We start from the raw sequence: 23,656 nt of genomic DNA on the forward strand, positions 1-23,656 counted from the left end.
AATTAAAGCGTACCAAAGTGTAGTAAGCCAGTGCCACATAAGTTGGGCCGCAAACTATTTCCATTATAATTTGATTAATACGTCAAAGTGTATATGTACAAATAGTGCGATAGGCAACCGGGCTATTTAACATGCCAAGACCAAGGGGGAGCTGCGTGCGGGTCCTGAAAACAGGTAGAGTGATCGTCAAGAAGACCACCTAGAGATTCCCCCACACGTCTATGCTGCTTGCCGCCTTGGTATATCCATCCTTCGAAAGGGTCGATGATCAGGCCGTCATGCAGGGCCTGTGGAAAAGAAACCTAAAAAGGATAAAAAGAAAACGGAAAGTAAGTGTGCCCGAGGAAGGTCGAGCCATATTATGAACCACAATCGAGTTATGCCTCCGTCTTTGCCCATGGTATTTTGAGTGCGTAGTTATGTACGCGGTACGTATGCCGCCATTTGGTCGGGACTGAGACGGAGGCCGAATTCCTAGCCGAACTCCTGACGAGCTGGACTATCAAGCTGCGGAGTAGTCCGGACTCGTTTGACAGTGTCCGAGAGCTTGGCCGTTGAATTAAAATTCTGCTTGATAAGGCCGCTCTGTACTTCCGCTGCCAGGGCCGCGGTGTGCTCCTCGATACGGAGGGAGCGTTCCATGTTTCCATTTACTGTTATGACACCGCGTTGTCCGGGCATCTTGAGTTTGAGATAAGCATAGTGTGGCACCGCATTGAATCGGGCAAATGCAGTTCGTCCGAGTAGTGTGTGATAGCCACTGCGGAAGGGGACGGTATCAAAGATCAAGTCTTCGCTTCGGAAGTTGTCCGGGGATCCGAAGACGACTTCCAATGTGATTGAGCCCGTGCAGCGGGCTTCTACACCTGGTATTACTCCTTTAAAGGTAGTTTTTGTGGGTTTGATCCTTGATGGGTCGATGCCCATCTTGCGGACTGTATCCTGATAGAGCAGGTTGAGGCTGCTACCACTATCCATGAGGACTCGCATGAGGTGGAATCCATCAATGATTGGGTCGAGGACCAGTGCGGCTGAACCGCCATGAAGGATACTGGTCGGATGGTCCCTGCGATCGAAGGTGATTGGGCAGGACGACCATGGGTTGAATTTTGGGGCGACTGGCTCTATCGCAGACACATCCCTGAGTGCGGGTTTGCGCTCCCTCTTGGGGATATGGGTAACGTATATCATGCTCACCATTTTAACTTGGGGGGGGGGGGGACTTCTTCTGTTCCCCTGTGTTCGGCGGATGGGGCTCCTCGTCGTCATCCTCACTTTGCGACCCCTTCTCCTTGTTCTCGGTATTTAACTTGCCGGCCTGTTTAAAGACCCAACAACTTCTGTTGGTATGATTGGCGGGTTAATCGGGGGTGCTATGGATCTGACATGGGCGATCGAGTATGCGGTACAAGCTGGATGAGCCCGGATTGTTTCTTTTAAATGGCTTCTTCCGCTGGCCGGACTTGGATCCACTGAATCCGGCGTTGACCGCCGTGTCATCGGTATTGTCACCGTTGCTTCGACGCTTGTGCCTGTTGCGTCGGGGCTTGCCGTTGCTATTTCTGGCTTCAGAGGTGCCAGGTTCGCTTGCATTATTATTGCTGCGGGCTAGCCAGCTATCTTCGCCCGCGCAAAAGCGGTCATAAGTGCTGTGAGGGCTGCCATGGACTTCGGCTTTTCTTGGCCGAGGTGTCGGGCGAGCCATTCGTCGCGGATGCTATGCTTAAAGGCCGCTAGGGCTTCGGCGTCCGGACAGTCGACGATCTGGTTCTTTTTAGTTAGCAACCTAGTCCAGAATTTCCTGGCTGACTCTCTGGGCTGTTGAACTATGTGACTTAAGTCATCGACATCCGGAGGTCGGATGTATGTACCTTGGAAGTTGTCGCAGAAGGCGTCTTCCAAGTCCTCCCAGCTGCCAATAGAGTTTTCTAGCAGGCTGTTTAACCAGTGCCGAGCTGGTCCCTTGAGTTTTAGCGGGAGGTATTTGATGGCATGAAGATCATCACCACGGGCCATATGAATATGGATAAGAAAGTCCTCAATCCATACCGCGGGATATGTTGTTCCATCATATGATTCGATATTCACGAGTTTAAAACCTTCTGGGAATTCGTGCTCCATTACTTCATCAGTGAAGCAGAGGGGGTGTGTGGCGCCTCTATATCGGGCCAAGTCGCGACGTAGCTCGGATGGAGTCCGTCTACGGTTTTCGGCCCGGACGTGGTTATGCTTGTCACGTCCGGCTAGATATCCGTCGCCGCGCGTCGGGGCACACCCCCATGATCCGTAGATCGATCTGTTTTGACCTGCCCTATTTTCCAGGTCCTGCCGCAGGTCATATGTATATCCCCGAGCTGTTGTGTCTCTACCTTTACGGGGAGGTGATATGGGTTGGTGTTCGGCTTGAGTTGCCATTTTGTCCGGCCACGTGGTGGTCGGTCAGCCGCCTTACACGCTGATGGTACGGGCTCAAGTGCCTCATCATCGAATTGAGGTAGCAGTTTATGCTTCGGGTAACTTTTGGTTGGGCGCTCGAGGCCGTATTCCTCGGCTGCCAGGACATTAGTCCACCTGTCGTTGAGTAGATCTTGATCAGCTTGAAGCTGCTGCTGCTTCTTTTTCAAGCTCCTTGCAGTGGCTATTAGCTGGCGCTTAAAGCGCTCCTGCTCGAGAGGTTCCTCAGGTACGATAAAGTCTTCATCGCCGAGGCTCACCTCATCCTCGGAGAGTTGAAGATAATTGCTGTCCTCCGAGTCTTCGTTTACGGCCTGTTCATCAGGGCTAACTTGCCCATCTTCCCGATCGTCCTGTTCGAAGGTTGGCTCGACGGGTTCTTTTGGTCTTTGGCGTCGTCTAGAGTATTGTTGTCTCTTGTGCCGGTATTGCTGTCTTTTCCACGGCGTGATTTAGAGCGGCGCCGCTGACGTCGGCGCTTTGGTTGTATCTCAGGAGGTTTATCCTCGACTGTATTTTTCTCGTTATCGCCGTTACCCTCTTTGGGTGTATCCACCATGTACATGTCATACGAAGAGGTGGCCGCCCAGCGTCCGGTAAACGGCGGGTTTTGGGCATGCTCTTCTCCGGCATCGTCGTCCATACCGTCGATGTCTTCGGAGCCGTAATCGAGCATGTCAGTTAAGTCCTCGACAGTGGCTATGAAGTGGGTGGTGGGTGGGATGTGAACTTCCCTGCTCTCAGCCCCTAGTCTGGGCTGGGCGTAGTTCGGACGTTGCTCCTCTGTAATGACGAGGGATCGCATCAAGTCTAGAGCCTCGCTTAAATGTGAGGTTTGGCCAGGGAGAAAAGAGTCTGTGAAGTACGGCGAGAAGGAGACTTCTTGGCCGAGCTCACACGATGCTGACTCCGAGGGTTCAGAGCCAGTGTCCGGAGAAGAGTCCGGCTTCATGTTGGTTGCCAGCGACACTACTTCCTCCGGCTCTCCCGTACTGGGCTCAGGAATCCCGTCTTCGGACCTGGCGATGCGCTCCGGATCTAAGGCCAGAGTGGAGGTTGGGGTCGTGAACCCTTGGAAGATCAAGTCTCCTCGGATATGAGCGACATAGTCCAGATTTTCAAAACTAATCTGGTGACCTGGGGCGTAGCTGTCGATCTGCTCTAGATGGCCAAGCGAGTTGGCCCGTAGTGCGAAGCCGCCAAATACGAAGATCTGGCCGGGGAGAAAAACCTCCCCCAGGGCGGCATTGTTGTAGATGACTAATGGAGCCATCGAACCTTCTGATGATGATGCAGTGGAACTCTCAATGAAAGCACCAATATTGGTGTCAAAACCAGCGGATCTCGGGTAGGGGGGCCCGAACTGTGCATCTAAGGTCGATGGTAACATGAGACGGGGGACACGATGTTTACCCAGGTTCAGGCCCTCTTGATGGAGGTAATACCCTACTTCCTGCTTGATTGATGTTGATGAATATGAGGATTACAAGAGTTGATCTACCACGAGATCGTAATGGCCAAACCCTAGATGTCTAGCCTGTATGATTGTGATTGCCTCTACGGACTAAATCCTCCGGTTTATATAGACACCGGAGGGGCCTAGGGTTGTACAGAGTCGGTTTACAGAGGAAGGGATCTTCATATCCGAACGCCAAGCTTGCCTTCCACGCAAAGGAGAGTCCCATCCGGACACGGGAGGAAGTCTTCTGTCTTGTATCTTCATGGCCCATCAGTCCGACCCACGTCACATAGCCCGAACGCCCGAGGACCCCTTAATCCAGGACTCCCTCAGGGGCCCCTGGCCAGCCTCCGGTGCCCATCTTCTGGTATATAAGACCATTTTCCCTAGAAAAAAAATAAGGAGAGGACTTTCAAGATGGAGCGCCGCCGTCTCGAGGCGGAACTTGGGTAGGAGCACTTTTGCTCTCCGGCGAAGCGATTCCGCCGGGGACACTTCCCTCCGGGAGGGGGAAATCGAAGTCATCGTCATCACCAACAACCCTCTCATCGTGGGAGGATCAATCTTCATTAACATCTTCACCAACACCATCTATCTCAAACCTTAGTACATCTCTTGTGTTCAATCTTTGTATCAATCTCAGATTGGTACCTATGGGTGACTAGTAGTGTTGATTACATCTTGTAGTTGATGCTAGTTGGTTTATTTGGTGGAAATTATATGTTCAGATCCATTATGCTATTTATATCCCTCTGATCTTGAGCATGAACATGATTTGTGAGTAGTTGCTTTTGTTCTTGAGGACATGGGAGATGTCTTGTCATAAGTAATCATGTGAATTTGGTATTCGTTCGATATTTTGATGATATGTATGTTGTGATTCCCTTAGTGGTGTCATGTGAACATCGACTACACGACACTTCACCATATTTGGGCCTAAGGGAATGCATTGTGGTATAGTAATTAGATGATGGGTTGCTAGAGTGACAGAAGCTTAAACTCTGGTTTATGCGCTATTCCATAAGGGGCTGATTTGGATTCATATGTTTAATGCTATGGTTAGATTTTATCTTAATTCTTCTTTCGTAGTTGTGGATGCTTGCGAGAGGGGTTAATCATAAGTGGGAGGCTTGTTCAAGTAAGAACAACACCCAAGCACCGGTCCACCCACATATCAAATTATCGAAGTAGCGAACTCGGATCAAACAAACATGATGAAAGTGACTAGATGAAATTCCCATGTGTCCCCGAGAACGTTTTACTTATTATAAGAGACCGTTCCGGCCTGTCCTTTGAAAAAAAAGGATTGGGCTACCTTGCTGCACATATTGTTACTTTTGCTACTTGTCACTTGTTACAAATTATCTTGCTACCAAACTATCTGTTACCGATAATTTCAGTGCTTGCAGAAAATACCTTTCTGAAAACTGCTCGTCATTTTCTACTGCTCCGCGTTGGGTTCGACACTCTTATTTATCGAAAGGACTACGATTGATCCCCTATGCTTGTGGGTCATCAAGGCTCTTTTCTGGCGTCGTTGCCAGGGAGAAGTGCTTTTGGTGAGTGGAATTTGGTAAGGAAAAATTTATATTGTGTGCTGAAATTTACTGTTACTTATTACTATGGAAAACAATCCTTTGAGGGGTTTGTTCGGGGTATCTTCACCTTGACCGAAAGCACAAAGAGTTGCTCCTCAACCTACTTCTCCTATTGAAAATATTTTTTATGAGATTCCTTCGGGTATGATAGAGAAACTGCTAGCTAATCCTTATGCAGGAGACGGAACACTACATCCTGATATGCATCTAATTTATGTGGATGAAGTTTGTGAATTATTTAAGCTTGCAGGTTTACCCGGGGATGAAGTTAAGAAGAAGGTCTTCCCTTTATCTCTGGGGGGAAAGGCATTAACATGGTATAGGCTATGTGATGATATTGGAGCTTGGGATTGGAATCGATTGAAATTGAACTTCATCAAAAGTTCATCATGATCGGAATTATATATATAATTTTTGGCCTCGTGAAGGAGAAAGTGCTCAAGTTTGGGGGAGGCTTAATTACATGATGTATACATGCCCCAATCATGAGCTCTCAAAGGAATTTATCTTACAAAATATTTATTCTTGGCTTTCTCACGATAATTAAAACATGCTTGATTCTTCTTCGACTGGCTGTTTTATGAAGAAAACTATTGAATTCAGATGGAATCTTCTGAAAGAATTAACACAACTCTAAAGACTGGGAACTCGACAAAGGTAACGAGTCAGGTATACACTTAAGTTCGATTGTGTTAAATCTTTTATGGATACCGATGCTTTTCACAAGTTTAGCACTAAATATGGACTTGACTCTGAGATAGTAGCCTCTTTTTGTGAATCATTTGCTACTCATGTTGATCTCCCTAAGGAGAAATGGTTTAAATATTATCCCCCTGTTGAAGAAAAGATTGAGGAGCCTGTTATAGTTAAAGATGAAACTATCATTTACAATGTTGATTCAGTTGTGCCCACTTCTTACATAGAAAAACTACCTTTCCTTGTTAGGATAAAGGAACATGCTAAGGTCTCAACCGTGGTTAATGATACATCTCCAACGTATCTATAATTTTTGATTGTTCCATGCTGTTATATTATCATTCTTGGATGTTTCACAATCATTTTATAGCAACCTTATATCATTTTTTGGGACAAACCTATTGACATAGTGCCCAGTGCCAATTGCTGTTTTTGCTTATTTTTTACTTTGCAGAATATCAGTACCAAACGAAGTCCAAATGCCACGAAACTTTTTGGAGATTTTTTGGGACCAGAAGACAAGTTGGGAGCCAAGGTAGCACCTGGGGGGAGGCCTGTGGGGCCCACAAGACACTAGGGCGCGCCCTGATGGGTTGTGGGGCCCACAGGGGTCTCCTCCACCACCTCTCATCTCTATAAATCCTCAGAAATTCTAGAAACCCTAGGTAAGCAGACGAAACACAATTCCAGCTGCCGCAAGTTCCAGAACCACGAGATCCAATCTACACCATCACGGAGGGGTTCATCATCCTCATTGGTGCCTCTCCGATGATGCGTGAGTAATGTTGGAAATATGCCCTAGAGGCAATAATAAAATGGTTATTATTGTATTTCCTTGTTCATGATAATTGTCTGTTGTTCATGCTATAATTGTATTAACTGGAAACCGTAATACATGTGTGAATACATAGACCACAACATGTCCCTAGTAAGCCTCTAGTTGACTAGCTCGTTGATCAATAGATGGTTATGGTTTCCTGACCATGGACATTGGATGTCATTGATAACGGGATCACATCATTAGGAGAATGATGTGATGGACAAGACCCAATCCTAAGCATAGCACAAGATCGTGTAGTTCGTTTGCTAGAGCTTTTCTAATGTCAAGTATCATTTCCTTAGACCATGAGATTGTGCAACTCCCGGATACCGTAGGAATGCTTTGGGTGTACCAAACGTCACAACGTAACTGGGTGGCTATAAAGGTGCACTACAGGTATCTCCGAAAGTGTCTGTTGGGTTGGAACGAATCGAGACTGGGATTTGTCACTCCGTATGACGGAGAGGTATCTCTGGGCCCACTCGGTAATGCATCATCATAATGAGCTCAATGTGACTAAGGATTTAGCCACGGGATCATGCGTTACGGTACGAGTAAAGTGACTTGTCGGTAACGAGATTGAACAAGGTATTGGGATACCAACGATCGAATCTCGGGCAAGTAACGTACCGATTGACAAAGGGAATTGTATACGGGATTGATTGAATCCTCGACATCGTGGTTCATCCAATGAGATCATCGTGGAACATGTGGGAGCCAACATGGGTATCCAGATCCCGCTGTTGGTTATTGACCGGAGAGTCGTCTCGGTCATGTCTGCATGTCTCCCGAACCCGTAGGGTCTACACACTTAAGGTTCGGTGACGCTAGGGTTGTAGAGATATTAGTATGCGGAAATCCGAAAGTCGTTCGGAGTCCCGGATGAGATCCCGGAGAGTTCCGGAATGGTCCGGAGGTAAAGATTTATATATGGGAAGTCCTATTTTGGCCACCGGAAAATGTTCGGGATTTTTCGGTATTGTATCGGGAAGGTTCTAGAAGGTTCCGAAGTGAGGCCCACCTGCATGGGGGGACCCACATGAACGTGGGTAGTGGGGGCAAGGCCCCACACCCCTGGTCAAGGCGCACCAAGATCCCACCTTAGAAGGAATAAGATCATATCCCGAAGGGATAAGATCAAGATCCCTAAAAAAGGGGGATAACAATCGGTGGGGAAGGGAAATGATGGGATTTCTTTCCCCCACCTTTGCCAATGCCCCAATGGACTTGGAGGGCAAGAAACCAGCCCCCTCCACCCCTATATATAGTGGGGAGGCGCATGGGAGCAGCACCCCAAGCCCTGGCGCCTCCCTCCCTCCCGTGACACCTCTTCCTCCCCGCTTGCGCTTGGCGAAGCCCTGCCGGGATCCCGCTACTTCCACCACCACGCCGTCGTGCTGCTGGATCTCCATCAACTTCTCCTCCCCCTTGCTGGATCAAGAAGGAGGAGACGTCCCCGCTCCGTACGTGTGTTGAACGCGGAGGTGCCGTCCGTTCGGCGCTAGGATCATCGGTGATTTGGATCACGACGAGTACGACTCCATTAACCCCGTTCTCTTGAACGCTTCTGCTTGCGATCTACAAGGGTATGTAGATGCACTCCTCCCCTCTTGTTGCTAGCATCTCCTAGATTGATCTTGGTGACACGTAGGGAAATTTTGAATTTCTGCTACGCTCCCCAACAGTGGTATCAGAGCCAGGTTTATGCGTAGATTCTATGCACGAGTAGAACACAAAGTACTTGTGGGCGACGATTTGTTCAATTTGCTTACCGTTACTAGTCTTATCTTGATTCGGCGGCATTGTGGGATGAAGCGGCCCGGACTGACCTTACACGTACTCTTACGTGAGACAGGTTCCACCGACTGACATGCACTTGATGCATAAGGTGGCTAGCGGGTGTCTGTCTCTCCCACTTTAGTCGGATCGGATTTGATGAAAAGGGTCCTTATGAAGGGTAAATAGCAATTGGCATATCACCGTTGTGGCTTTTGCGTAGGTAAGAAACGTTCTTGCTAGAAACCCATAGCAGCCACGTAAAACATGCAACAACAATTAGAGGACGTCTAACTTGTTTTTGCAGGGTATGCTATGTGATGTGATATGGCCAAAAGGATGTGATGAATGATATATGTGATGTATGAGATTGATCATGTTCTTGTAATAGGAATCATGACTTGCATGTCGATGAGTATGACAACCGGCAGGAGCCATAGGAGTTGTCTTAATTTATTGTATGACCTGCGTGTCAATGAAAAACGCCATGTAATTACTTTACTTTATTGCTAACCGTTAGCCATAGTAGTAGAAGTAATAGTTGGTGAGACAAATTCATGAAGACACGATTATGGAGATCATGATGATGGAGATCATGGTGTCATGCCGGTGACGAAGGTGATCATGCCGCGCCTCGAAGATGGAGATCAAAAGGCGCAAGATGATATTGGCCATATCATGTCACTTTATGATTTGCATGTGATGTTTGTCATGTTTACATCTTATTTGCTTAGAACGACGGTAGCATAAATAAGATGATCCCTCACTAAAATTTCAAGAGATGTGTTCCCCCTAACTGTGCACCATTGCGAAGGTTCGTTGTTTCGAAGCACCACGTGATGATCGGGTGTGATAGATTCTAACGTTCGCATACAACGGGTGTTGACGAGCCTAGCATGTACAGACATGGCCTCGGAACACAAGCAAAACACTTAGGTTGACTTGACGAGCCTAGCATGTACAGACATGGCCTCCGAACACAAGAGACCGAAAGGTCGAACATGAGTCGTATAGTAGATACGATCAACATGGAGATGTTCACCGATGATGACTAGTCCGTCTCACGTGATGATCGGACACGGCCTAGTCGATTCGGATCATGTATCACTTAGATGACTAGAGGGATGTCTATCTAAGTGGGAGTTCATTAAATAATCAGATGAACTTAATTATCATGAACATAGTCAAAAGGTCTTTGCAAATAATGTCATAGCTTACGCTTTAGTTCTACTAAGATATGTTCCTAGAGAAAATTTAGTTGAAAGTTGATAGTAGCAATTATGCGGACTGGGTCCGTAAACTGAGGATTGTCCTCATTGCTGCACAGAAGGCTTATGTCCTTAATGCACCGCTCGGTGTGCTGAACCTCGAGCGTCGTCTGTAGATGTTACGAAACATCTGACATACATGTTTTGATGACTACGTGATAGTTCAGTGTGTGATGCTAACGGTTTAAAATTGTGGCACCAAAGACGGTTTTGAAACGTCGCAGAACATATGAGATGTTCCAAAGACTGAAATTGGGATTTCAGACTAATGCCCACGTCAAGAGGTATGATACCTCTGACAAGTTTCTTAAGCCTGCAAACTAAGGGAGAAAAGCTCAATCGTTGAGCATGTGCTCAGATTGTCTGAGTACTACAATCACTTGAATCGAGTGGGAGTTAATCTTCCAGATGAGATAGTGATGGTTCTCCATAGTCACTGCCACCAAGCTATTAGAGCTTCGTGATGAACTATAACATATCAGGGATAGACATGATGATCCTTGAGCAACTCGCGATGTTTGACACTGCGAAAGTAGAAATCAAGAAGGAGCATCAATTGTTGATGGTTAGTAAAACCACTAGTTTCTAGAAGGGCAAGGGCAAGAAGGGATACTTCATGAAACGGCAAATCAGTTGCTGCTCTAGTGAAGAAACCCAAGGTTGAACCCAAACCCAAGACTAAGTGCTTCTGAAATGAGGGGAACGGTCACTGAAGCAGAACTACCCTAGATACTTCGTAGATGAGAAGGCTGGCAAGGTCGACAGAAGTATATTGGATATACATTATATTAATGTGTACTTTACTAGTACTCCTAGTAGCACCAGGGTATTAGATACCGGTTCGGTTGCTAAGTGTTAGTAACTCGAAATAAAAGCTGGGGAATAAACGGAGACTAGCTAAAGGTGAGATGACGATATGTGTTGAAAGTGTTTCCAAGGTTGATGTGATCAAGCATCGCATGCTCCCTCTACCATCGAGATTGGGGTTAAACCTGAATAATAATTATTTGGTGTTTGCGTTGAGCATAGACATGATTGGATTATGTTTATCGCAATACGGTTATTCATTAAAGGAGAATAATGATTACTCTGTCTATTTGAATAATACCTTCAATGGTCTTGCACCTAAAATGAATGGTTTATTGAATCTCGATCGTAGTGATACACATGTTCATGCCAAAAGATATAAGATAGTAATGATAGTACCACATACTTGTGGCACTGCCACTTGAGTCATATTGGTATAAAACGCATGAAGAAGCTCCATGTTGATGGATCTTTGGACTCACTCGTTTTTGAAAAGACTGAGACATGCGAACCATGTCTATTAGTATATATGCATGAAGAAAGTCCATACAGATGGATCATTTGGACTCACTTGATTTTGAATCACTTGAGACATGCAAATCATACCACATGGGCAAGATGACTGAAAGGCCTCGTTTTCAGTAAGATGGAACAAGAGAGCAACTTGTTGGAAGTAATACATTTGATGTGTGCAGTCCAATGAGTGCTGAGGCACGCAGTGGATATCGTTATGTTCTTACTTCACAGATGATTTGAGTAGATGCTGAGAATATTTACTTGATGAAACACAAGTCTGAATTATTGAAAGGTTCAAGTAATTTCAGAATGAAGTTGAAGATCGTCGTGACAAGAGGATAAAATGTCTGTGATATGATCATAGAGATGAATATCTGAGTTACGAGTTTGGCACACAATTAAGAAATTGTGGAAATTGTTTCACGACTAATACCGCCTGGAACACCATATTGTGATGGTGTGTCCGAACATCGTAACTGCACCCTATTGGATATGGTGCATACCATGATGTCTCTTATCGAATTACAACTATCGTTTATGGGTTAGGCATTAGAGACAACCGCATTCACTTTAAATAGGGCACCACGCAATTCCGTTGAGACGACACCGTATGAACTATGGTTTAGAGAAACCTAAGCTGTCGTTTCTTAAAAGTTTGGGGCTGCGACGCTTATGTGAAAAAGTTTCAGGCTGATAAGCTCGAACCCAAAGCGGATAAATGCATCTTCATAGAATACCCAAAACAGTTGGGTATACCTCCTATTTCAGATCTGGAAGTAAAAGTGATTGTTTCTAGAAACGGGTCCTTTCTCGAGGAAAAGTTTCTCTCGAAAGAATTGAGTGGGAGGATGGTGGAGACTTGATGAGGTCATTGAACCGTCACTTCAACTAATGTGTAGCAGGGCACAGGAAGTTGTTCCTGTGGCACCTACACCAATTGAAGTGGAAGCTTATGATAGTGATCATGAAACTTTAGATCAAGTCACTACCTAACCTCATAGGACGACAAGGATGCGTACTACTTCAGAGTGGTACATAATCCTGTCTTGGAAGTCATGTTGCTAGACAACAATGAACCTACGAGCTATGGAGAAGCGATGGTGGGCCCGGATTCCGACGAATGGCTCGAGGCCATAAAATCCGAGAGGATCAATGTATGAAAACAAAGTATAGACTTTGAAAGAACTACTTGATGGTCGTAAGGTTGTTGGGTACAGATGGATTTTAAAGGGAAGACAGACAATGATGGTAAGTGTCACCATTAAGAAAGCTCGACTTGTCGTTAAGATGTTTTCTGGCAAGTTCAAGGAGTTGACTGCGATGAGACTTTCTCACTCGTAGCGATGCTAAGAGTCTGTTAGAATTATATTAGCAGTTACTGCATTATTTATGAAATCTTGCAGATAGGATGTCAAAACATTGTTTCCTCGACGATTTTCTTGAGGAAAGGTTGTATGTGATACAACCAGAAGGTTTTGTCAATCCTGAAAGATGCTAACAAGTATGCAAAGCTCCAGCAATCCTTCTAAGGATTGGAGCAAGCATCTCGGAGTTGGAATGAACGCTTTGATGAGATGATCAAAGATTTTGGGTTTATACAAAGTTCATGAGAAACTTGTATTTCCAAAGAAGTGAGTGGGAGCACTATAGAATTTTTGATGAGTATATGTTGTTAACATATTGTTGATCAGAAATGATGTAGAATTTCTGGAAAGCATCCAGGGTTATTTGAAAAGTGTTTTTAATGGAAAACCTGGATTAAGCTACTTGAACATTGAGCATCAAGATCTATAAGGATAGATAAAAAACGCTTAATAGTACTTTCAAATGAATACATACCGTGACAAGATTTTGAAGGAGTTCAAAATAGATCGGCAAAGAAGGAGTTCTTGGCTGTGTTACAAGGTGTGAGTATTGAGTAAGACTCAAGACCTGACCACGGCAGAAGAAAGAGAAAGGACGAAGGTCATCCCCTATGCTTTAGACGTAGGATCTACAATATGCTATGCTGTGTATCGCACCTGAAGTGTGCCTTGCCATGAGTTAGTCAAGGGGTACAATAGTGATCCAGGAAGGGATCACATGACAGCGGTCGAACTTATCCTTAGTATCTAGTGGACTAAGGAATTTTCTCGATTATGGAGGTGGAAAGGGGGTTCGTCGTAAAGGGTTACGTCGATGCAAACTTTGACACTAATCCGGATGACTCTGAGTAGTGAACCGGATTCGTATAGTAGAGTAGTTATTTGGAATAGCTCCAAGTAGCGCGTGGTAGCTGCATCTACAAGATGACATAGAGATTTGTAAAGCACACACGGATCTGAATGTTGCAGACCCGTTGACTAAAACCTCTCTCGTAAGCATAACATGATCAAACCCTAGAACTCATTGAGTGTTAATCACATGGTGATGTGAACTAGATTATTGACTCTAGTAAACTCTTGGGTATTAGTCACATGGCGATGTGAACTTTGAGTGTTAATCACATGGTGATGTGAACTAGATTATTGACTCTAGTGCAAGTGGGAGACTGTTGGAAATATTCCCTAGAGGCAATAATAAAATGGTTATTATTGTATTTCCTTGTTCATGATAATTGTCTGTTGTTCATGCTATAATTGTATTAACTGGAAACCGTAATACATGTGTGAATACATAGACCACAACATGTCCCTAGTAAGCCTCTAGTTGACTAGCTCGTTGATCAATAGATGGTTATGGTTTCCTGACCATGGACATTGGATGTCATTGATAACGGGATCACATCATTAGGAGAATGATGTGATGGACAAGACCCAATCCTAAGCATAGCACAAGATCGTGTAGTTCGTTTGCTAGAGCTTTTCTAATGTCAAGTATCATTTCCTTAGACCATGAGATTGTGCAACTCCCGGATACCGTAGGAATGCTTTGGGTGTACCAAACGTCACAACGTAACTGGGTGGCTATAAAGGTGCACTACAGGTATCTCCGAAAGTGTCTGTTGGGTTGGCACGAATCGAGACTGGGATTTGTCACTCCGTATGACGGAGAGGTATCTCTGGGCCCACTCGGTAATGCATCATCATAATGAGCTCAATGTGACTAAGGAGTTAGCCACGGGATCATGCGTTACGGTACGAGTAAAGTGACTTGCCGGTAACGAGATTGAACAAGGTATTGGGATACCGACGATCGAATCTCGGGCAAGTAACATACCGATTGACAAAGGAAATTGTATACGGGATTGATTGAATCCTCGACATCGTGGTTCATCCGATGAGATCATCGTGGAACATGTGGGAGCCAACATGGGTATCCAGATCCCGCTGTTGGTTATTGACCGGAGAGTCGTCTCGGTCATGTCTGCATGTCTCCCGAACCCGTAGGGTCTACACACTTAAGGTTCGGTGACGCTAGGGTTGTAGAGATATTAGTATGCGGAAATCCGAAAGTCGTTCGGAGTCCCGGATGAGATCCCGGACGTCACGAGGAGTTCCGGAATGGTCCGGAGGTAAAGATTTATATATGGGAAGTCCTATTTTGGCCACCGGAAAATGTTCGGGATTTTTCGGTATTGTACCGGGAAGGTTCTAGAAGGTTCCGAAGTGAGGCCCACCTGCATGGGGGGACCCACATGAACGTGTGAAAGAACATGCGGTGCCCCCATGTTTGGTTTTGGTAATTGATGACAATCTCTATGGACTAATGGTTACCTTGAGTTATATTTGAAGGATTTGTCCATAGGCATTTCTTGAAGTCCATGTGTTGGTTTCAAGGAGCTTATGTGGTGACCAAGGTGTTATTAAGGAATTATCCAAAGATTGGTCATGTGAGAGTAGAGCTTATTGCAAGCATGTCTTGAAGAAGAAGATTGTGTGATCATTCATGTTTACCTTCAAGACATCATCCAAATGAAGAGAGTTGGAAAGAGTCAAGGTTGATCAAGACTAAGTCAAGAGTGAATCAAGTTGATCAACTCACAAAGCGCACAAGATGTACCGAGGGATCAAGCGATCCCATGGTATGGTAAGCATTGTCAATTACGCTTTGTGTACTAACCCATGGTCTTCGTGAGAGTTCTTTGTGGGGTTAGGTTGCGGTGTGCAAGTTCAAGTGAAGCATCATGAAGAGATCAAATGCTTGAAGCTTGCCGTCCATTGTGGTGACAATGGACTTGTGAAGATGTGCAGAAGAGTGGCTCACCCATAGTGGAGCATGGGGGAGCAATCAACTAGTCTTCATCGAGCCAACGCAACCAAGAAAGGTGGTCCAACTTGAGGGAGTCAAGATCGTCATCATCTAGCTCAAGTGGACCATGTGCAAGGCAAAGGTTTGCTCTTGATAGGTTTTCTATTTTACCGGTCTCATGATGGTAGTTGGGAGACCGGGTTATAGGATCGATTGCCGTACTATCAAGGGGGGCTCTCGATGAGTAGCTTGATTGTATCGTTCACAGAGAGCTCAAACCATTGCATCCTTGCATCATCTTTGTTGGTTCTTGTTTGGTTCTTCTCTTTGTGAGTTTTGGAGCTTATGGTCATCTTGATGACAAGCTCGAGTTCATCGAAAACGGAGTTCACTCGCATCTTCTATGATGTTTTCGATGTTGGAGGTTATGCCGGTTCTTCTCGGTTGGAGGTTTCACTCCTCTATTTGTTGGAGGTTATGCTGTTTTGATGCTACTCATCGTCTTGTATCCAACAAGCTTGAGTTTGCTCAATTCGGAGCTCATATGAAGAAGTTATGGCAGTTCTGGTTTTCTCCCTGCGGTAGTACCGCGGCCAGAGCGGCAGTACCGCTTATCGCCCCAAGCGGTAGTACCGCCTATGGCCATAAGCGGTAGTACGGCTACGGTTCCGCGCTGGTACCGCCTCGATTTTGGGTCTTGCATTTTTCGTGTCGAGTTTTGCAGTAGTTGCACGGCAGTAAGGCACGGCAGTTCCGCCTATAAGCGGTAGTACCGCCCCGATGGGCGGTAGTACCGCTCCGGTCGGGCGGTAGTACCGCTACTGCATTTTTGGTCCCGTGTTCTGCTCCTCCAGCGGTAGTACCGCTGGGGTGCGCGGTAGTACCGCTTATAAGCGGTACTACCGCCCCAAGGTTCATGTTTGGTTGCTCCTTTTCCCTGCTTCTTCCGCCAGAGCGGTAGTACCGCTCATGGAGCGGTAGTACCGCTCGTGTGCGGGCTGAGCACATAACGGTTGGATTTTTCCCCTTCTATAAAAGGGGGTCTTCTTCCCCAATGAACCTTATCTTTTGAGCTCGTGTTCTTCCCCCATTGTTGACCTTCTTCGAGCTTGCTAACTCTCAATCCCTCCATGGATTCTTGCTAGTTTTTGAGGGAAAAGAGAGAGGAGATCTAGATCCACATTTCCACCAATCACTTTCTCCTCTATGTGAGGGGAACCCATTGGATCTAGATCTTGGAGTTCTTGGTGTTCTCCTTCTTGTTCTTCCTCTCATTTTCCTCCCTAGCATTAGTTGCTTCGGTGGGATTTGAGAGAGAAGGACTTGGGCACTCCGTGTGCCCTTGCCATTGCATTTGGTGCATCGGTTTGAGTTCTCCACGGTGATACGTGGAAGTTACAAGTTGAGAAGCTTATTACTCTTGGGTGCTTGGTGCCCTTGAGCTTGTTCCTCTTGGGTGCTTGGGCGCCCTAGACGGTTGGTGGTGTTCGGAGCTCAATCATTGTGGTGTAAAGCTCCGGGCAAGCGTCGGGGTCTCCAATTAGGTTGTGGAGATCGCCCCGAGCAATTTGACGGGTTCCGGTGACCGCCCCCAAGGGTTGCCAAAGTGTACGGGTTCGGTGACCGCCCCGAAGGGTTGCCATTTGTACGGGTTCGGTGACCGCCCTCAAGGGTCCCTTAGTGGAATCACAGCATCTTGCATTGTGCGAGGGCGTGAGGAGATTACGGTGGCCCTAGTGGCTTCTTGGGGAGCATTGTGCCTCCACACTGCTCCAAACGGAGATTAGCATCCGCAAGGGTGTGAACTTCGGGATACATCGTCGTCTCCGCGTGTCTCGGTTATCTCTTACCCGAACCCTTTACTTATGCACTTTACTTTGTGATAGCCATATTGTTTCTTCTCGTATATCTTGCTATCACTTAGTTGTTTATCTTGCTTAGCATAAGTTGTTGGTGCACATAGGTGAGCCTAGTTGTTGTAGGTTTTGTGCTTGTCAAATTAACCGCTAGGTTTATTCCGCATTTGTTCAAGCCTAAACCGTAATTATTTTAAAGCGCCTATTCACCCCCCTCTAGGCGACATCCTCGATCTTTCAACGTGGGTAGTGGGGGCAAGGCCCCACACCCCTGGTCAAGGCGCACCAAGATCCCACCTTAGAAGGAATAAGATCATATCCCGAAGGGATAAGATCAAGATCCCTAAAAAAGGGGGATAACAATCGGTGGGGAAGGGAAATGATGGGATTTCTTTCCCCCACCTTTGCCAACGCCCCAATGGACTTGGAGGGCAAGAAACCAGCCCCCTCCACCCCTATATATAGTGGGGAGGCGCATGGGAGCAGCACCCCAAGCCCTGGCGCCTCCCTCCCTCCCGTGACACCTCTTCCTCCCCGCTTGCGCTTGGCGAAGCCCTGCCGGGATCCCGCTACTTCCACCACCATGCCGTCGTGCTGCTGGATCTCCATCAACTTCTCCTCCCCCCTTGCTGGATCAAGAAGGAGGAGACGTCCCCGCTCCGTACGTGTGTTGAACGCGGAGGTGCCGTCCGTTCGGCGCTAGGATCATCGGTGATTTGGATCACGACGAGTACGACTCCATCAACCCCGTTCTCTTGAACGCTCCCGCTTGCGATCTACAAGGGTATGTAGATGCACTCCTCCCCTCTCGTTGCTAGCATCTCCTAGATTGATCTTGGTGACACGTAGGAAAATTTTGAATTTCTGCTACGTTCCCCAACAAGTAATCCACCATAGACCTACGAGTCCGTAGGCAGTAGCTAGATGGCTTTCTCTCTCTTTTTGATTATCAATACAATGGTCTCTTGGAGATCTATTTGATGTAATGACTTTTTCTGGTGTGTTTGTTGGGATCCGATGAAGATCGAGTTTATGATCAGTTTCTATCCATGAATATTATTTGAGTCTTCTTTTGACCTTTATATGCACGATTACTTATAGCCTCGTATTTATTCTTCGAAACTTTGGTTTAGTTAGGCCAACTAGATCGATTTTTCTTGCCATGGGATGAGGTGCTTTGTGATGGGTTCGATCTTACGGTGTCCTCACCAAGTGACAGAAGGGGTAGCGAGGCATGTATGTATCGTTGCTATTAAGGTTAACAAGATGGGGTCTATTCCTACATGAATAAATCTTGTCTACATCATGTCATGTCACCGTTCTTATTGCATTACTCCGTTTCTCCATGAACTTAATACACTAGATGCATGCTGCATAGCGGTCGATGTGTGGAGTAACAGTAGTAGGTGCAGAATCGTTTCGGTCTACTAATCTTGGAAGTGATGCCTATATAATGATCATTGCCTTGGATATCGTCATGATTATTTGATCTTCTATCAATTTCCCAACAGTAATTTGTTTACCCACCCTATGCTATTTTTTCGAGAGAAGCCACTAGTGAAATCTACGACCCCCGGGTCTATCTTTTATCATATTGCTTCCCGATCTACTTTTTATTCGCTTTTGTTTTCAGATCTATTATTCCAAAAACCCAAAAATACCTTTCTACACTTTTTATTTGCATCTTTTATTTTGTTTTTTATTCAGATCTATTTATCCAAACTCATACTATTTAATCTATCTTTTACCGGGGAGGGATTGACAACCCCTCTTACGCGTTGGGTTGCGAGGTTTTGTTCTTTGTGTGCAGGTACCGTTTACATAGTGTTGCTTGGTTATCCTACTGGTTCGATAACCTTGGTTTCATAACTGAGGGAAAGACCTACTGTAGTGTAACACCCACGATGCGGCTATATCTCCCATGTGTCGAGGCACGACTTAGAGGCATAACCGCATTGTCGGTATTGTCGCAAGAAGGGTCATCTTCACACAATCCCATGTAATGAACAAGAATGGGATAACGAGAGTTGGCTTACAATCGCCACTTCACACAATACATAAATTAATTCATACATCATCCAAAATCCACACATAGACCGACTACGGTCAAATCCAAATGAAAATAAGATAACCCCAAATGCTAGGTCCCCGATCGTCCCAACTGGGCTCCACTACTGATCATCAGGAAACGAAACATAGTAACGACCATGTTCCTCGTCGAACTCCCACTTGAGCTCGGTTGTGTCACATGCACTGGCATCGTCGGCACCTGCAACTATTTTGGTAGAATCTGTGAGTCACGAGGACTCAGCAATCTCACACCCGTGAGATCAAGACTATTTAAGCTTATAGGAAAGGATGGTTTAATGAGGTGGAGCTGCAGCAGGCACTAAGCATATATGGTAGCTAACATACGCAAAAGAGAGTGAGAAGAGAAGCAACGAAACGGTCGCGAAGCTAGAAATGATCAAGAAGTGATCCTGAAACTACTTACGTTCATGCATAACTCCAACCGTGTTCACTTCCCGGACTCCGCCGAGAAGAGACCATCACGGCTACACACACGGTTGATGTATTTTAATTACGTCAAGTGACAAGTTCTCTACAACCGGACATTAACAAATTCCCATCTGCCTCATAACCGCGGGCACGGCTTTCGAAAGATAATACCCTGCAGGGGTGTCCCAACTTAGCCCATTATAAGCTCTCACGGTCAACGAAGGATAAACCTTCTCCCGGGAAGACCCGATCAGTCTCGGAATCCCGGTTTGCAAGACATTTCAACAATGGTAAAACAAGACCAGCAAAGCCGCCCGATGCGCCGACAAATCCCGATAGGAGCTGCACATATCTTGTTCTCAGGGCACACCGGATAAGTCAAGCTACGAGTAAAACTAGGCCTCGAGTTTCCCCGAGGTGGCCCCGCAGGCTGCTCGGTTTGGACCAACACTCGAAGGAGCACTGGCCCGGGGGGGGGGGTAAATAAAGATGACCCTCGGGCTCACGAAAACTCAAGGGAAAAAGGCTTAGGTGGCAAATGGTAAAACCAAGGTTGGGCCTTGCTGGAGGAGTTTTATTCAAGGCGAACTGTCAAGGGGGTCCCATAAATCACCCAACCGCGTAAGGAACGCAAACTCAAGGAACATAATACCGGTATGACGGAAACTAGGGCGGGAAGAGTGGAACAAAATACCAGGCATAAGGCCGAGCCTTCCACCCTTTACCAAATATATAGATGCATTAATTAAATAAGAGATATCGTGATATTCCAAAATATCCATGTTCCAACTTGGAACCAACTTCAACTTCACCTGCAACTAGCAACGCTATAAGAAGGGCTGAGCAAAAGCGGTAACTTAGCCAAACAACGGTTGCTAGGAAGGGTGGTTAGAGGCTTGACAAGGCAATATGGGAGGCATGATATAGCAAGTGGTAGGTAGCGCAGCATAGAAATAGAACGAACAACTAGCAAAGCAAAGATAGAAGTGATTTCGAGGGTATGGTCATCTTGCCTGCAAGGTTCTCAGAGTTGTCGAAAGCTTGATCCTCGTAAGCGTACTCAACAGGTTCCTCGTTCACGAACTCGTCTCCCGGCTCTACCCACAGCAAGAACACAAGCAATGGAACCACAATCAATCACGGGAAATGCACAAGCAACATGATGCAAAACATGCATGATATGCGAGATATGATATGCGATGCATATGCGTGCTCCGGAAGAAAAAGAATGAACAAGGCAGTAACTTGGCAAACCAAGTATGCCACTGGAAATATGATATGATTTCGGTCGAAATCGATATAAAGATCACCGGAAACGGATGCACGGTTTGCAAATGGCGAGCAAAACAAGAATGACACGATTCTGCGATTATCAGCATGATACCACTTAGAATACATCAAGAAACTATACTACGGCACCCCAACATCGCAACAAAGCATATGGTAGTAATCTATAGGAGATGCTTGACAAAAGATGAACACTGAGCTACGGCTAGATCACAGAATAACAGGTTCAAACAAGCATGGCAAAAGGGCAAAAGATATCAGTTTAACAGACTTGGAGAAAATACTGGACATGGCTGAAACAACATCAGGTAGCAATGTTCAGAGCAAGCAAAACACATGCTAAAGGAACCTAACATAGCAAAACAAGGCATGGCATGAATCTAATAAATGCATAGAACAAAAGTCCCTTACTGACCATGAGCCAAAAAGGATCAAAAGATATGATGGCACTCATGTAAACATAGCAAGTTTCGTTAACAGGTTTCAGACAGCAGAAAACAAAGCATGGCAGTAAACATAATTATGAAGGCATCTTGGTGAGCTTGATTCACTCATCACAAAGCAATGCATGACAAAACAAGCATACCTACAGCAACATGGCATGTTTATGAAGCTATCCAGGGGCAAGAGGAAATACATAGCATGTATGGATCAACAACAACAACTTTGGCAAAATTGAATATCATGTTAATATTCTGCCAGAAATATTTTATAGCAAACGTAGAGCAAGATTGAGACATGCTAGGGCACTCCATAAATGCAAAGAGGGCCATGTATGGATAGATCACAACTATATCTACAAAACATCCTTACTGAACATACTCAAAAGAAGCATGGATCTCACTGTAGACACATGGATACATGGCAACAAAATAACAGCAGGTAAAGACTTTGCAAAATTCTAAGTCCCTGAAAACAGAAACATCACGAAGCCTAGTTTGCATGCTTGTGCTAGTCACCACATAGATCACAAAAATACATGGCATATACCTCTGTAAAGATGGCATGTCATAGGTCAAAACATCTGTAGAGCTCATGCCCATAAGATGCACACATCAAATGAAGCAAAAATAACAAAACACCAAGTTCTGATAAGTAACAGCAATAAACATCATATAGCACTCTTGCACCAGAGATTTGGGCATCAATATGGACTCAAACGAGCACGGCACAATGGAACAAAATGCAGAGCATCTCGTGATGAACATTTTGATATATCATGCACGCAAAACGGAGCAGTATGTGATGAGATATGCCATAATGAACAGAGAAACATATTGCAATATCTTCGGGACTTGGGAGGAAAATATGGGGTCAACCTCTCCAGATCTGGATCGGGGGCAGGCACGGATGTCGAGGTGCGGCGCGAGCTCGCCGGAGAACTTGCCGGAGAGGACGGAGGGGACGAGGCCGGAAGAGGGGAACGCTGGATCCGGCGGAGGGCTTCGGCGGAGGAGTGCCGGCGGTCGGCGGCGGGCGCGGCGAACGGCGGCGACCGGCGGGCGGCGGGGCGCGCGCTCGGGCGGCGGGGGAGGACGGCGAGGCGGCGGACGGCGGAGGCGACCCGGGGCGCAGGGCGGTGCGCGCACGGGCACGGGAGGAGGAGCTCGGGCGCGGGCGGGCCGGGAGGGCCCCGGCGGGCCGGCGTGCGGCGGCGCGGGGGAAGTGGGCGCGGGCGGCGGGCGAATCCGGAGGCGACACATGGCGGCGGAGAGGGCGGCGGACACGTCCGTCGGCGGGATTTTTCGTCCGGCGGCGCGAAGGGGAAGAAGGCTAGGGTTGCACCGCGAATTTGGAAGGGGAAGGCATATATATAGGTAGAGGGAGCTAGGAGACTCCAAATGGAGTGCGGTTTTCGCCCACGATCGTGATCGAACGACCGAGAGCATGGAAGTGACTTAGGTGGGTTATTGGGCTGTTTGGAGGGGTGTTTTGCTGCAACACACAAAAGGCCTTTGCAGTTACCCGGTTAACCGTTGGAGCATCAAACGACCTCCAAATGGAACGAAACTTGACAGGTGGTCTACCGGTGGTATACCAAGGCCACTTGGCAAACCTCTGTCCATTCCGAGAACGTTTAACACCCGCTCACGAAAAGAAACAAGAGGGGTGCGCCGGTGCATGTGGGAGTGTCGGATTGCAAAACGGACAACGTGGAAAATGCTCGGATGCATGAGACAAACACGTATGCAAATGAGATGCGCATGAAGACATGATATGAGATGCATGACATGAACAAAATGCAAAACAAGAGACAAAACCCAACCACGGAGGGAATATCATAACACATAGCCAAAAATGGCAAGAGTTGGAGTTACAAATATGGAAAGTTACATCCGGGGTGTTACAACACTCCACCACTACGAGAGGATCTCGTCCCGAGATCTAGGACTGAAAGAACTCCGGATATTCGGAACGGAGGTGGTCCTCGCGTTCCCAGGTGGCTTCTC

The sequence above is a fragment of the Aegilops tauschii genome, chromosome 3 (assembly GCF_002575655.3).
Source record: "Aegilops tauschii subsp. strangulata cultivar AL8/78 chromosome 3, Aet v6.0, whole genome shotgun sequence".
Classification (NCBI taxonomy): Eukaryota; Viridiplantae; Streptophyta; class Magnoliopsida; order Poales; family Poaceae; genus Aegilops; species Aegilops tauschii.